Source organism: Phyllostomus discolor, chromosome 1 (genome assembly GCF_004126475.2).
Source record: "Phyllostomus discolor isolate MPI-MPIP mPhyDis1 chromosome 1, mPhyDis1.pri.v3, whole genome shotgun sequence".
Taxonomy (NCBI): Eukaryota; Metazoa; Chordata; class Mammalia; order Chiroptera; family Phyllostomidae; genus Phyllostomus; species Phyllostomus discolor.
Genome location: NC_040903.2, coordinates 147,674,150 through 147,686,464, shown reverse-complemented (window position 1 = coordinate 147,686,464; position 12,315 = coordinate 147,674,150). Strand labels below are relative to the sequence as shown.

General features: G+C 37.1%; 1 protein-coding gene and 1 pseudogene across 1 annotated transcript in view; one reads left to right on the top strand and one right to left on the bottom strand.

Annotated features, from left to right (window-relative positions):
• Positions 1–12,315, bottom strand: part of KATNBL1 (katanin regulatory subunit B1 like 1) — a 45,078-nt gene that overhangs the window by 16,800 nt on the left and 15,963 nt on the right. The window lies entirely within an intron of this gene.
• LOC114490287 lies at positions 6,938–7,360 on the top strand (annotated as a pseudogene).

Below are 12,315 nucleotides of genomic sequence, written 5' to 3'. Positions count from 1 at the left end.
CAACAACCACACCTAAAGCAAAACCAAAAGAAACTAAGTAAACAATTAGAACAGGAATAGAACCACAGAAATGGAGGGCACATGGAGGGTTAGCAGCAGGAGGGTGGGAGGAGGAGAGAGGGGGAAAAGGTATAGAGAATAAGTAGCATAGAATGTAGGTTGAAAATAGATAGGGGGAGGGCAAGAATAGTACGGGAAATGTAGAAACTAAAGAACTCATAAATATGACACATGGACATGAACTAAAGGGGGAAATGTGGGTGGGATGGGGTACAGGGTGGAGGGGAGAGAAGGGGGGAAATGGGACAAGTGTAACAGCATAATCAATAAAATATATTAAAAAAAAAAGAATAGATTGGCACAAAATAGGGGAGGTTAAGAACAGTATAAGAAATGGAGAAGCCAAATAACTTACATGTACAACCCATGGACATGAACTGTGGTGGTTGCGGAGGATGCAGAAGGGTGGAGGGTATGGGAAGGAGGGGGATAAAGGGGAGAAAATAATTGGGACAATTGTAATAGCATAATCAATAAAATATACTTTAAAAATAAATATCATTTAAACAAACAAACAAAAAAAAAACCCCCAAAACACAAAAAAACAAAAAAACCCAATCAGAACTGACAGAAAATTGAACTCTATGGAAGTCTGACAACCAAGGAGTTAAAGAAGACACATTCATCCAGACTGGTAAGAGGGGAAGAGATGGAAAGCTGAGCAGAGAGGACTTGTGGCAAGGCAGCGGCTGGTGGAGCGGGCAGTCCTACATTCACGTGCAGATAAACCAGGAGGAACAACTGGGGAACAAAATACACCCCACAGCCCAGGGCTCCAACATGAGGAAATAAAGCCTCAAACCTCTGACTGAAAATAAATGTAGGGGTTGGGGCAGCAGTGAGAGAAACTCTCAGCCTCACAGGAGAGTTCGTTGGAGAGACCCACAGGGTCCAAGAACATATACAAGCCCACCCACCTGGGGATCAGCACCAGAAGGGCCCAATTTGATTGTGGGTAGCAGGGGAAGAGACTGAAATCTGGCAGAGAGCAGAGCAAGTGGCACTGTTCCCTCTTGGACCCCTTCCGCACATACAGCGCCACAACGCAGAGATGTAGGTTGCCCTGCCCTGGTGAACACCTAAGGCTCCACCCTCCCTCACTACATAACAGGTGTGCTGAGAAAAAAAAAAAAAAAAAAAAAAAAAGGCCCAGATGAAAGAACAGATCAAAGCTCCAGAAAAAATACAACTAAGCAACTAAGAGATAGCCAACCTATCAGATACACAGTTCAAAACACTGGTAATCAGGGTGCTTACAGGATTGGTTGAATTTGGTCGCAAATTAGATGAAAAAATGAGGGCTACTCTAAGTGAAATGAAGGAAAATGCACAGGGAACCAATAGTAATAGGAAGGAAACTGAGACTCAAATTAACAGTGTAGACCAGAAGGAAGATACATTCAACCAGAAAAGAATGAAGAAACAAGAATTCAAAAAAATGAGGAGAGGCTTAGGAACCCCCAGGACATCTTTAAACAGTCCAACATCCAAATTATAGGGGTACCAGAAGGAGAAGAGGAAGAGCCAACAAACTGAAAATTTGTTTGAACAAATAATGACGGAGAACTTCCCTAATCTGGCAAAGGAAATAGACTTCCAGGAAGTCCAGGAAGCCCAGAGAGTCCCAAAGAAGTTGGACCCAAGGAGGAACACACCAAGGCACATCATAATGACATTACTCAAGATAAAAATGAAGGAGAGAATCTTAGAAGCAGCAAGAGAAAAGGAGACAGTTACCTACAAAGGAGTTCCCATCAGACTGTCAGCTGATTTCTCAAAAGAGACCTTACAGGCAAGAAGGGGCAGGAAAGAAGTATTCCAAGTCATGAAAGGCAAGGACCTACATCCAAGATTGCTCTGTTCATCAAAGCTTTCATTTAGAATGGAAGGGCAGATAAAGTGCTTCCCAGATAAGGTCAAGTTAAAGGACTTCATCATCACCAAGCTCTTATTATAATGAAATGTTAAAGGGACTTATATAAGAAAAAGAAGATAAAAAAACATGTATAGTAAAATGACAGAAAACTCACAGTTATTAACAACCACACCTAAAACAAAACCAAAAGCAAACTAAGCAAACAACTACAACGGGAACAGGACCACAGAAATGGAGATTACATGGAGGGTTGTCAACAGGGGAGTAGGAGGGGGAGAGAGGGGGAAAAGGTACAGAGAATAAGTAGCATGAAGGGTAGGTACAAAATAGAGAGGGAGAGGTTAAGAATAGTGCAAGAAATGTAGAGGCCAAAGAACTTTTATGTATGACCCATGGACATGAACTAAAGGGGGGGAATGTGGATGGGAGGGGGGTTGCAGGACAGAGGAGAATAAAGGGGGGGAATGGTATAACTGTAATGTCATAATCAATAAAATATATTTAAAAAATAAAAAAGTAAGTAAATAATTGCAGTAATACAATAAGCACTGATAGAGGGGTACCCAATGTGAGTGAGCAAAGCTTCACTAAGGAGAATTAAAGGACAAACAGCATGTATTGAATTGAAAAGCACTAGGAAACATGGTTTGTTTGGCATTATCTTAAGCAGATGCATGTGACTGGTGCTTAAGCTGGGGGTGGGTTGCAGCTAAGTGAGAAATGAGGCTGGAGAGATAGGCAGAAGCTAGATCTTAAAGGGTCTTATCCACCAGGTAAGCCTTTTTTAAAAAAAAAAAAAAAAAAAAAGAAAGGGAGACATTTAAAGATAACAGACTAAAAATGCAATTACTTCTACCTTTCCCTGAGATTCCATTACAATGACAATAAAAAGTTTGTCTTTTATGTTTAAAGACATAAAACCCATAAGGACAAAGAAGAGGAGGTGATGGCAACAACATTTTGGAAACAGCAAGGCAGAAGTGATAAATGACTTGGCAGATCTGAGAAAGCCAAATTCTAAATCAGCAGTGAGGGTAAAAAGTAGAATCACCAAAAGGTTCAGGATTTGCCAATAACGAGGATCTCAAGAAGTGAGGATTAATTAAGGTGGGTTTACGAACAAGTAGAATGACTGAATGTGCATTCAAGACACAGTTATATCTCTATATCCTCTCTTCCATTCCAGTAAAAAGACTAGAGTTTTATTGTATGGAAAATTTGAAACAGTCCCTGGGATAAGAAGCACCAGTCACAAATGGGGGATCAAGTGGTAATTTACATACGAATGTCCAGGCCTCTAACATTTTTTCTATCATTTGCCTCACAGAGGCTTGCAGCCAGGCTTATTCACTTCAGAAGAGTGCAGGAGATAAATCCCAGAGGGAACACACATATGTACACATCTAAAAATACTGACATTAGTGATAGTCAAAGTCCATAAGGAACTGTTTTTATCTTAATTATGGTGGTAGTTATCCAACTGTTGAAACTATGCAGTATAAAGGGTGAATTTTTATTAGATATACGTTTTATCTCAATAAACCTGACTCTGAAAAAATCCCTGAGAGTTAAAAAACAAACTGCATTCATGAAACACAAATGAGACAAAAAACAAACCAACTATACTCCTGGAAATTTATTACTATTAGAGGAAATGTTTCTGTCAAAACATGTAATCTGATTAAAACAATCTATAAAAAGTCAACTTTTTAGAATCCAACACTGATAAGTATGAAGTTGCCTATCACAAAAACACCTTCAGAAGTAAAATTGGAGAAAGAGATCTCTAATGTATTCATATTTTAAAAAATAAATATGAAAACTATAATGATAATCAAAATAACAGTCTGAAGGTGAGATAAATGTCCCTATTTCATTAAGATTATGACATTCCTAAAGCACTAGTATCTGATTTAAGACTACAAATTTTAAAAGATACAGAAAACAATAATTACTAAAGAATACTAGTTGGAAAACTAATTTGATGCTTAAAATAGGTGGTGTGACAATAACATTAATAATTTCTAATAAAGTAACAGCAATTACCATTTTCTCACTTAAAATGGAACCATAGATGCTTTATATTCAGAATCTCAATTATTATAATTTCTGATGCTGAAATTATAATCCTCATTTTTAAAATATGTAGGTTTTAAAACATTAAGTAACTTGTTCTAATATACCAAAGATGTTTTATGTTTCTTTAGGCCAAAATTTGCCTGATCAGTGGAGGATGGATGATAAAATTTCCCATCTCAAGGTTCTGTGTATTTCCTGTGCTCTGTATCTGAGGAATGCTTTCCCCTCATATATTCTGATAGTTTCCTTCCTTATAACATTTTTAAGTTCTTGCTCAAATACCCCTCCTCAAAGTGGCTTTTCCTGACCATACTCTAAAATAGCATCGACTGCCCTGGCTGGTGCGGTGTGGCTCATTGGATTGAGTGCCAGCCTGCGAACCTAAAAGTCACTGGTTTGATTCCCTGTCAGGACACACCCCTGGGTTACAGGCCAGGTCCCCTGCTGGGGGCATGTGAGAGGCAACCAATCGATGTTTCTCTCCCTCTTTCTCCCTCCCTGCCCCTCTCTCAAAAAAATAAATATATAAAATCTTAAAAAAAATAGCACCTACTTTCACCTTCCTATCTCCTTACCCTACCCTGCTTTTCTTGATAATATTTGCCACTACTCCATGTATAAGTTGTCTCTTAATCATATGTCTTCTCTACAAGAATATACGCTTCATGACTGGTGGGACCTTCCTTGATTGTTTACTCTTATATTCCCAGGGTCTATAATACTGCCTGGTACTTACAAAGTGCTGTATATGTACATGTTGAATGAATTAGTAAAAATTCCATTCTATACTATGTAGAAATGATAATTAGTTGAAACAACTTTCACCTTCTGTCTTTTTTAGTTCAACCTTTCCTAGTACAGACTACCAGAGTCCTGTATCAATAGATTAACCCTACTTATTACACACACGTATATATGTATTTTAAAAGTCTATAGCATGCAGACTGGTGCAGCCACTGTGGAAAATAGTATGGAATTTCCTCAGAAAACTAGAACTGCCTTTTGACCCAGCAATTTCACTGCTGGGATTATACCCTAAAGATCCTAAAACACCAATTTAAAAGAACCTATGCACCCCAATGTTCATAGCAGCATTATTTACAATAGCCATGTGCTGGAAACAGCCTAAGTACCCATCAGTAAATGAATGGATCAAAACACTGTGGTACATTTACACAATGGAATTCTACATAGCAAAGAAAAAAGGAACTCCTATCCTTTGTGACAGCACAGACGGAACTGGAGAGCATTATGCTAAGTGAAATAAGCCAGGCAGTGAAAGACAAATACCATATGATCTCACCTATAAGTGGAACCTAATCAACAAAACAAACAAATGAGCAAAACAGAACCAGAGACATGGAAATAAAGAATAAACTGACAGTGAGCAGAGGGAAGGTGGGAGGGGGTAATGGAGGAACGGGAAGGGGCAAGTCAAGGAACATGTATTGAGGACCCAGGGATACGGTCAATGGGATGGGGATTGTCAGTGGCGGCGGCAGGGCAGGGGAGAGCAACAGCGAAAAATGTGGGACAACTATAATTAAACAACTTAAAAAAAAGGAGTAAAAAGAAAGTCTATCAAATTTGAATATTTTTCTTAGAAAACAGCACTTATTTATTAATAGTCTGTCTCCCTTTTATAAGGAAAACATATTCATTTCTTTTTTTAAAGAACATACAGTGTATTTTTTTAAAGAGTGAAGGACTTTACATCATTAGAAACGTACAAGTCAAAGCCACAATGAGATACTATTTCACAACCACCAGAATAGCTATAATAATAATAAAACAGACAGTAAGAAGTGCTGGGGACGATGTAGAGAAACTGGAACCCTCACACATTACTGTGGAATATAAATGGTACAATAACTTGGGAAAACAATTTGCCACTTTTTTAAATGTTAAATACAAACTAATCATAGCATTCACATATTTATTCATGTGAAATGGAAGTTTACATTCACAAAATACTTGTATGCAAATGTTCATAACAACATTATTCAAAATAGCCAAAAATGTGATAGATCTAAATGTCTATCAACTGGAAAATGGATACACAATATTAGGTATATCCATCTGGAATACTACTCAGCAACAAATAGGAATGAAATACTAATACATGCTACAATATTTATGAACATCATGCCAAGTGAAAAGAACCAAGTACCAAAGACCACATATTATATGATTCCATTTATATAAAATGTCCATAAAAGCAAAATCTATTGAAACAGAAAGTAGGTTAACAGTTGCCCAGGGCTGGGGTGGGAGTGGGAATAACTGCAAATGGACTCAAAATACCTTGGGCGGGGGTGATGATAATGTTTTAAAATTTGATTGGGTTGATGATTGTACTATTCTACATACAATTATAATCAGTAAACTGTGCATTTTAGTCAAGTGAAGTTATATTTCAATAAAGCTTAAAAAGGTGAAGGAAATTATCAAAATTGTAATGGTAAAGTCTCTTGAAGGAATTTTATATTACAAATTCTATTTTACCTTATGCCTTATGCATTTGGTATACCTTTCTGGGGCAATAATATAGGATTATCCTTTTCCTCCAAGAGCCTGTGACAATCTAAAACAATTGTTGAGGCTCCTAGATATTTGCAAAGTGCCATTTGATAATATATAAAAAGAGAATAATCAGAAATGGGATCATGTGTGGTTGAAACAGTGATTATAGAAAACAGAAAGAATAATCTTTCAATAAAAAAAAACAAAAGGAAACAAGGACTTGAGAGATAAAGCAAGAGGCTATGGCATATTGAGAACAAAATACTAACTTTACTTGTAACTATTCTGAACACTGGATATAGTGTCTATTTTCTTAAATAAAGACAATAGCTTCCTTGGTGCTACCTATGGAATTGCCATCTCCTAATTGGCACCATGACTGTCAACAGGAGACAGTCATCTCCTAATTGGCACCATGGATGCCCTCAGATCCCTTGTGAAACCCAAGATTGTCAAAAAGAAGACCAGGAAGTTCATCTAGTACCAGTCAGACCGATATGTCAAAATTAAGTGGAACTGGTGGAAACCCACAGGTATTTACAATAGGGTACACAGAAGATTCAAGGGCCACATCTTGATGCCCAACATTGGTTAGCAGAGCAACAAGAAAACAAAGCACATGCTGCCCAGGGGCTTTCGAAAGTTCCTGGTCCACAATGTCAAGGAGCTTGAAATGTGCTGATGTGCAACAAATGTTACTGTGCCAAGGCTGCTCACAAAGTCTCCTCAAAGAACCACAAAGGCATTGTGGAAACAGTAGCCTGGCTGGCCATCAGAGTCACCAATCCCAATGCTAGGCTGTGCAGCAAAGAAAATGAATAGACAGATTGTATACACATTATATTTGTGTTAATAAAACCATAAAATTCTGCCAAAGAAAGACAATTAGCAATTGCTACAGCTATTTTCTTGACAAGATAAAGAGTGGCATGCAGGAGCTGGAGGGATGAATTCCCTTTATAGAGTAGTCATATACCAGAAAAATGAAAAGGGATCTATTCATATAATTTACTACAATGGCTGCCCAGTAAAGAGATTAAATAGCTCCAAGTGTTTAGATATTTCCTACCTACTCCCAGTGAGAAACCTCATCACACAGGAATGAAACAAGTCTGGACTTCCGTCTCTAATAACTTAAGCTACAGCTTAAGATCAAATTAACTTAGGCTTTCTTTTTACATTAATATATTATAGTATATCAATTATTTATATTGTATTTAACTCTGTAATTTCACTCTTCTTGAAAAACAAAGCATGGATGTGTACAAAGGATTATAATAATTAATATTTTTGATATCAGCGATTCCCTTCCAATCACCAACATCAGAGTAACTCTATTACAAAGGGTGTTCTCATCAAGAGTCTTGAGGATGAAAATTTATGACACTGACTTATAATAATAAAAGACATTTTAGAATTTAAAGCTTCAGCCTACTTTTTTTTAACCCAGAGAGAACAAGTGACTTACCCAAAGACAGTTACATATTTTTCAGACTATAAGACACCCCCCCCCAAATTTGGGAGGAAAATGGGGGTGTGCCTTATGGTCCAAATATAGCTTACCTGGCTTGCTGTGTGGGGGGGGGGGGCGGGGGGCAGTGGCCTATGTTATTTATGTTATTAAATATTTTACCACATTTTTTGTTTCAAAATTTTTTTTCCTATTTTCCTCCTCTAAAGACTAGGTGCCTCTTATGGTCCAGAGCATTTTATAGTCCAAAAAATCCAGTAGCTAATTAATCGTATAGCACAAGGCATAGAAAGAATCCATGTCATTTTACCACAACTTTGTTTTCATTAATTGAATCCAATTCATTCTCAGCTAAAGTCAACATTTCAATTCTGATTAACCAAAAAAAGATGAGATTACTATTTTTCTGAGGAGATGACAAAGGAGGGACAGGTGACCATAAACAATATGGGAACCCTACCTCCCATCCTTCCCTCGCCCTACAAGGGTAACGTTTTCTTCTCTCTTCTAAGGCCCCACAGAGAATTTACAGGGCCTAAAGGCAAATCACTGGTTTCTCTGAGGCAGATGCCACACAAAAAATAAAAGAGAAGGATGAACATGGACTTTTTTTCAAGAATGTCAGTGAAAGGGAGAGAGAAAGAAGGTAAAGATAGGATATTCTGGGACAATCTTTAGAGCCTGGGGATACTGATTCTTCCTCCTAAATTCAGCTCCCAGGCTCTCAATAACTGTTCTGGTATCTGTAGCACTTATGTTTAATAACAGAATTTGGATCAGGTTAAAAAAATGAGATAAAAAAGGGAACTGAGAATGCCTAGGTTGATCCAAATGGGATTAGTGCTTACAATGGAATATTAAAAACACTATTTACAAAGAGTATTTTGGAAGTGGAAGCAGTTTAAAAAATAATAGTATTTTTAAAAGTAGGACAGAAACAGAATATATAGTATAGTATAGTCATGTTTTTTCAGAATATATAAAATTAATCCATTCAAAAGGACTCTATCAAACATTAACAAGTTATTTATTATTGCTGGTGGTGATTTTTCTTCATTTACATGTTTCTCTATGTTCTACAATGAACATAGGTTATTTTTATAATCTGAAGATTTAAATATTTTAACATGAGATCACTATAAAAAGCAGATTATATAACTCCTTCATAGTAGAGAAGTGAAAAAGGTATAAATGCCAGCACACAGAGGTAGTATTTCATAGGAAGAATCTACTTTAACTTTTACAAAATGAGGGCAACTCCCTCTTTCTCAGTTCTTGCCTTCTCACCTCATCTGGGACTTAGCTTCTACATACACTTTTGTATCTTCAATTTCTTCCTTTGAACTGACTCCTCCCCTCCTTGCTTTTAAACAGGATCAGGTTCCCCCTATCAACTCCTATACTCTTTCTCTACTTCTCTTTCCTGCCAAATTTCTACAATGAGTGCTTTTTAGTTTCCATTTTCTCTTTAACCCTTTTACAATCTTGCTTTTATTTTGCCCTCTTATTTGAAAAAATTGCATCTTCAAGGTCACTCAAAGCTATAGGGGAGCTTTTATAGCACTGCTGATGCTCATCAAGGTTGGCCAAGTCAAGTCTCAAGACTGCTCACTCTTCATCACATAGCTTTTTTTATCACTTCAACGTCCCTCTCCCCTCAATCTTTGTGTTCACATGACAGCACTATCTGCACTTTCCTTGTTCCTTTACCTTTAATGACTCATTTCTCTTTAAACTAAAATTGGAAAAATATTCTTTCATGGCTTCAGCTATCTCTCTATCTAGTCTCTCCTCTGACATCTATGTATTTGGCTTCCTGAACTGCCATTGCTAGGTTCAAGTCAACACATCTAAAATAAACCTCTTCAATCTCTTCCAGTGTCAAAACAACTAGATGCCCTTCCTATCTACCACACTTTAAATTACCGGCATCAAGCTTCTCTCAGACTAGAAACCTGGGAGTTAATTTGACTCCTGGGAGTTAATTTAATTCTCTCTAACAAATCAACAAGTCTTCTTGAAGCTTCCTTCAGATTATTTCATGGATCCATTCTGACCTTCCCTTTTCCACTATTAGATCTGTAGCCCCATCACTTCAAGCCTAAATAACTGTATGAATTATTTTACTTTCCTGCTACCATTCTGTTCCTGGTCCCATAAATCATCCTTTACAACCACTGCCTACAGTATTCATGGCAAAATCCTCAAATTTTCAATAGTTTCCTAATAAATTTCTGAGGCTCTGAGAAGGCTGCATAATTTTAACCCTGAGTCCCAAATTTAGCCATCATCCTATTTTTAAAATTCTGCCCAATATGCATCAAGTTTGAGAGATGCAGATGTTACAAGAAACAGTTTGTTGAATTGATTTACTACACCAAGACTAAACTATTTATCTAGATGTAGAAAACTTCATAATCAGGTACCTTACTATTAGAAATTAATAATTTTTTTAATTAGAGGGGAAAAAGAACAAAACATTCCCATTATTATTATTTTTTTAATATGGGGAGGATGGGAAGTTTTTTGTTGAGGCAGGGAGATTCCATTGTATTGGTGTCAATTAAGTAGCAATAATATTAAAAATAATAGCTAGCTTCCCTGGCTGGTGTGGCTCAGTGGGTTGAATGCTGGCCTGTGAACCTAGAGGTCATTGGTTCGATTCCCAGTCAGGGCACATGCCTGGATTGCAGGCCAGGTCCCTGGTTGTGGGTGTGTGAGAGGCAACTGATTGATGTTATTCTCCCTCTGTTTCTCCCTCCCTTCCCCTTTCTCTAGAAATGAATAAATAAAATCTTAAAAAAAAATAATAGCTAGCCTTTATCAAAAGCTTACTACATGCTTGCCATAGGCATTGTAGATATATTATGATATTATGCCCTTTTTATAGATGAGGAAACAAACACAGATTACATAATCTGTTCAAGGTCAAGCAGCAAGAAAATTATGAGTCAAGATTAGAACCCACACATTCTGTCACCATTGCCTCTACTCTCAACCAATATATCATAATGCCTGCCTTTCAATTAAGATGAGAAATTAAGGGTGAGTGTGTTGATAGACAATGCAGGTTTTTTGTATGTTTTTTTGATCTTTATCCTAGGATATGCTCACTGATTTTTGAGACAAGGGAAGGTAGAGAGAGAGATGGAGAGAAACCAGGAATTGAACCCATGATCTTCTGGTTTACAGGACGATGTTACAATCAACTGAGCCACACCAGCCAGGGCAACAATGAAGGTTTTCTTTTTTTCTAGCTTGTGATTTTCAGCAGGTCATTTATTCTATTCTGAATCTGTGATCTCTAATACAAATGGAAATATGGTTGTAAAGATCAAAATAAGATTACACGTAAGTTATTACAGCCGATATTCCTCATAATAGTTATATTAAATATAAATATATATAATTCTGGTATTTTGGAAGGCAAATTTGACATTGTAGGGCAAGTAAACTGTATCTTTTCACTCAGTTTACAGCATCTATATAATTTATCATCCAAATCAAGACATATTTGAGAGTGAAAGGAGATATTAAAAATTATTCTGAGTCAATAGGCATAAACCAGCTTTGACCCAAGCAAATTGAGATGTCTGGTCACCCTAACTCATTTAAAATGTTTACCTTCCTAGATTGATTTTAAAGTATTTTTTTCTATGAAAATCATCAACTACTCAGAAGTAAAAAGAAATTACTGATATATACAGACTATATGAGAATGTCTCAAATGCATTATGCTAAGTGAGAGAAGACAGATTTAAAAGGCTCAATACTATATAACTTCATTTTTACGACACTCTAGATAAGGCAGTATTATAGGGAAAGAAAACATCGATTGCTGCCAGAGTCCAGGGGAAAGTAGAAGTTGACTGTCACAAAGGGATGAGAGACAATTCACTGTGGTGAGAAACATGTTTTGTATCTTGTCTGTGGTAGTGACCATACTGTATGTCCATCAAAACTCATGTAAATATACATCAATAACCTGGCTTCAAAAAATTGGAGTGCAGAGCACACGCCATTTATGGCTTTTCACTAGGCTCCTTGGACACTCAGCACTCACTTGCCAGAGGTAATATGGCTACACGGGGGTCATATCTGTTTTTTTTTCCCCTAGGAAATTGGTCTACCCTTTAGTCCTGAAGGTTCCAGAAACATTCCTCAAAGCATCTGGAATTTTCCCCTCTTTCAGCTGGAGATTATTAAGGCCAGTCCTTCTGGCTTCATCTTTGTTCTAGTCAGCCACACGGGCTGAGTTTGGCCCTGAGGATGGTAGATGCACTCAATGTCCTCTATGTGCATCAAA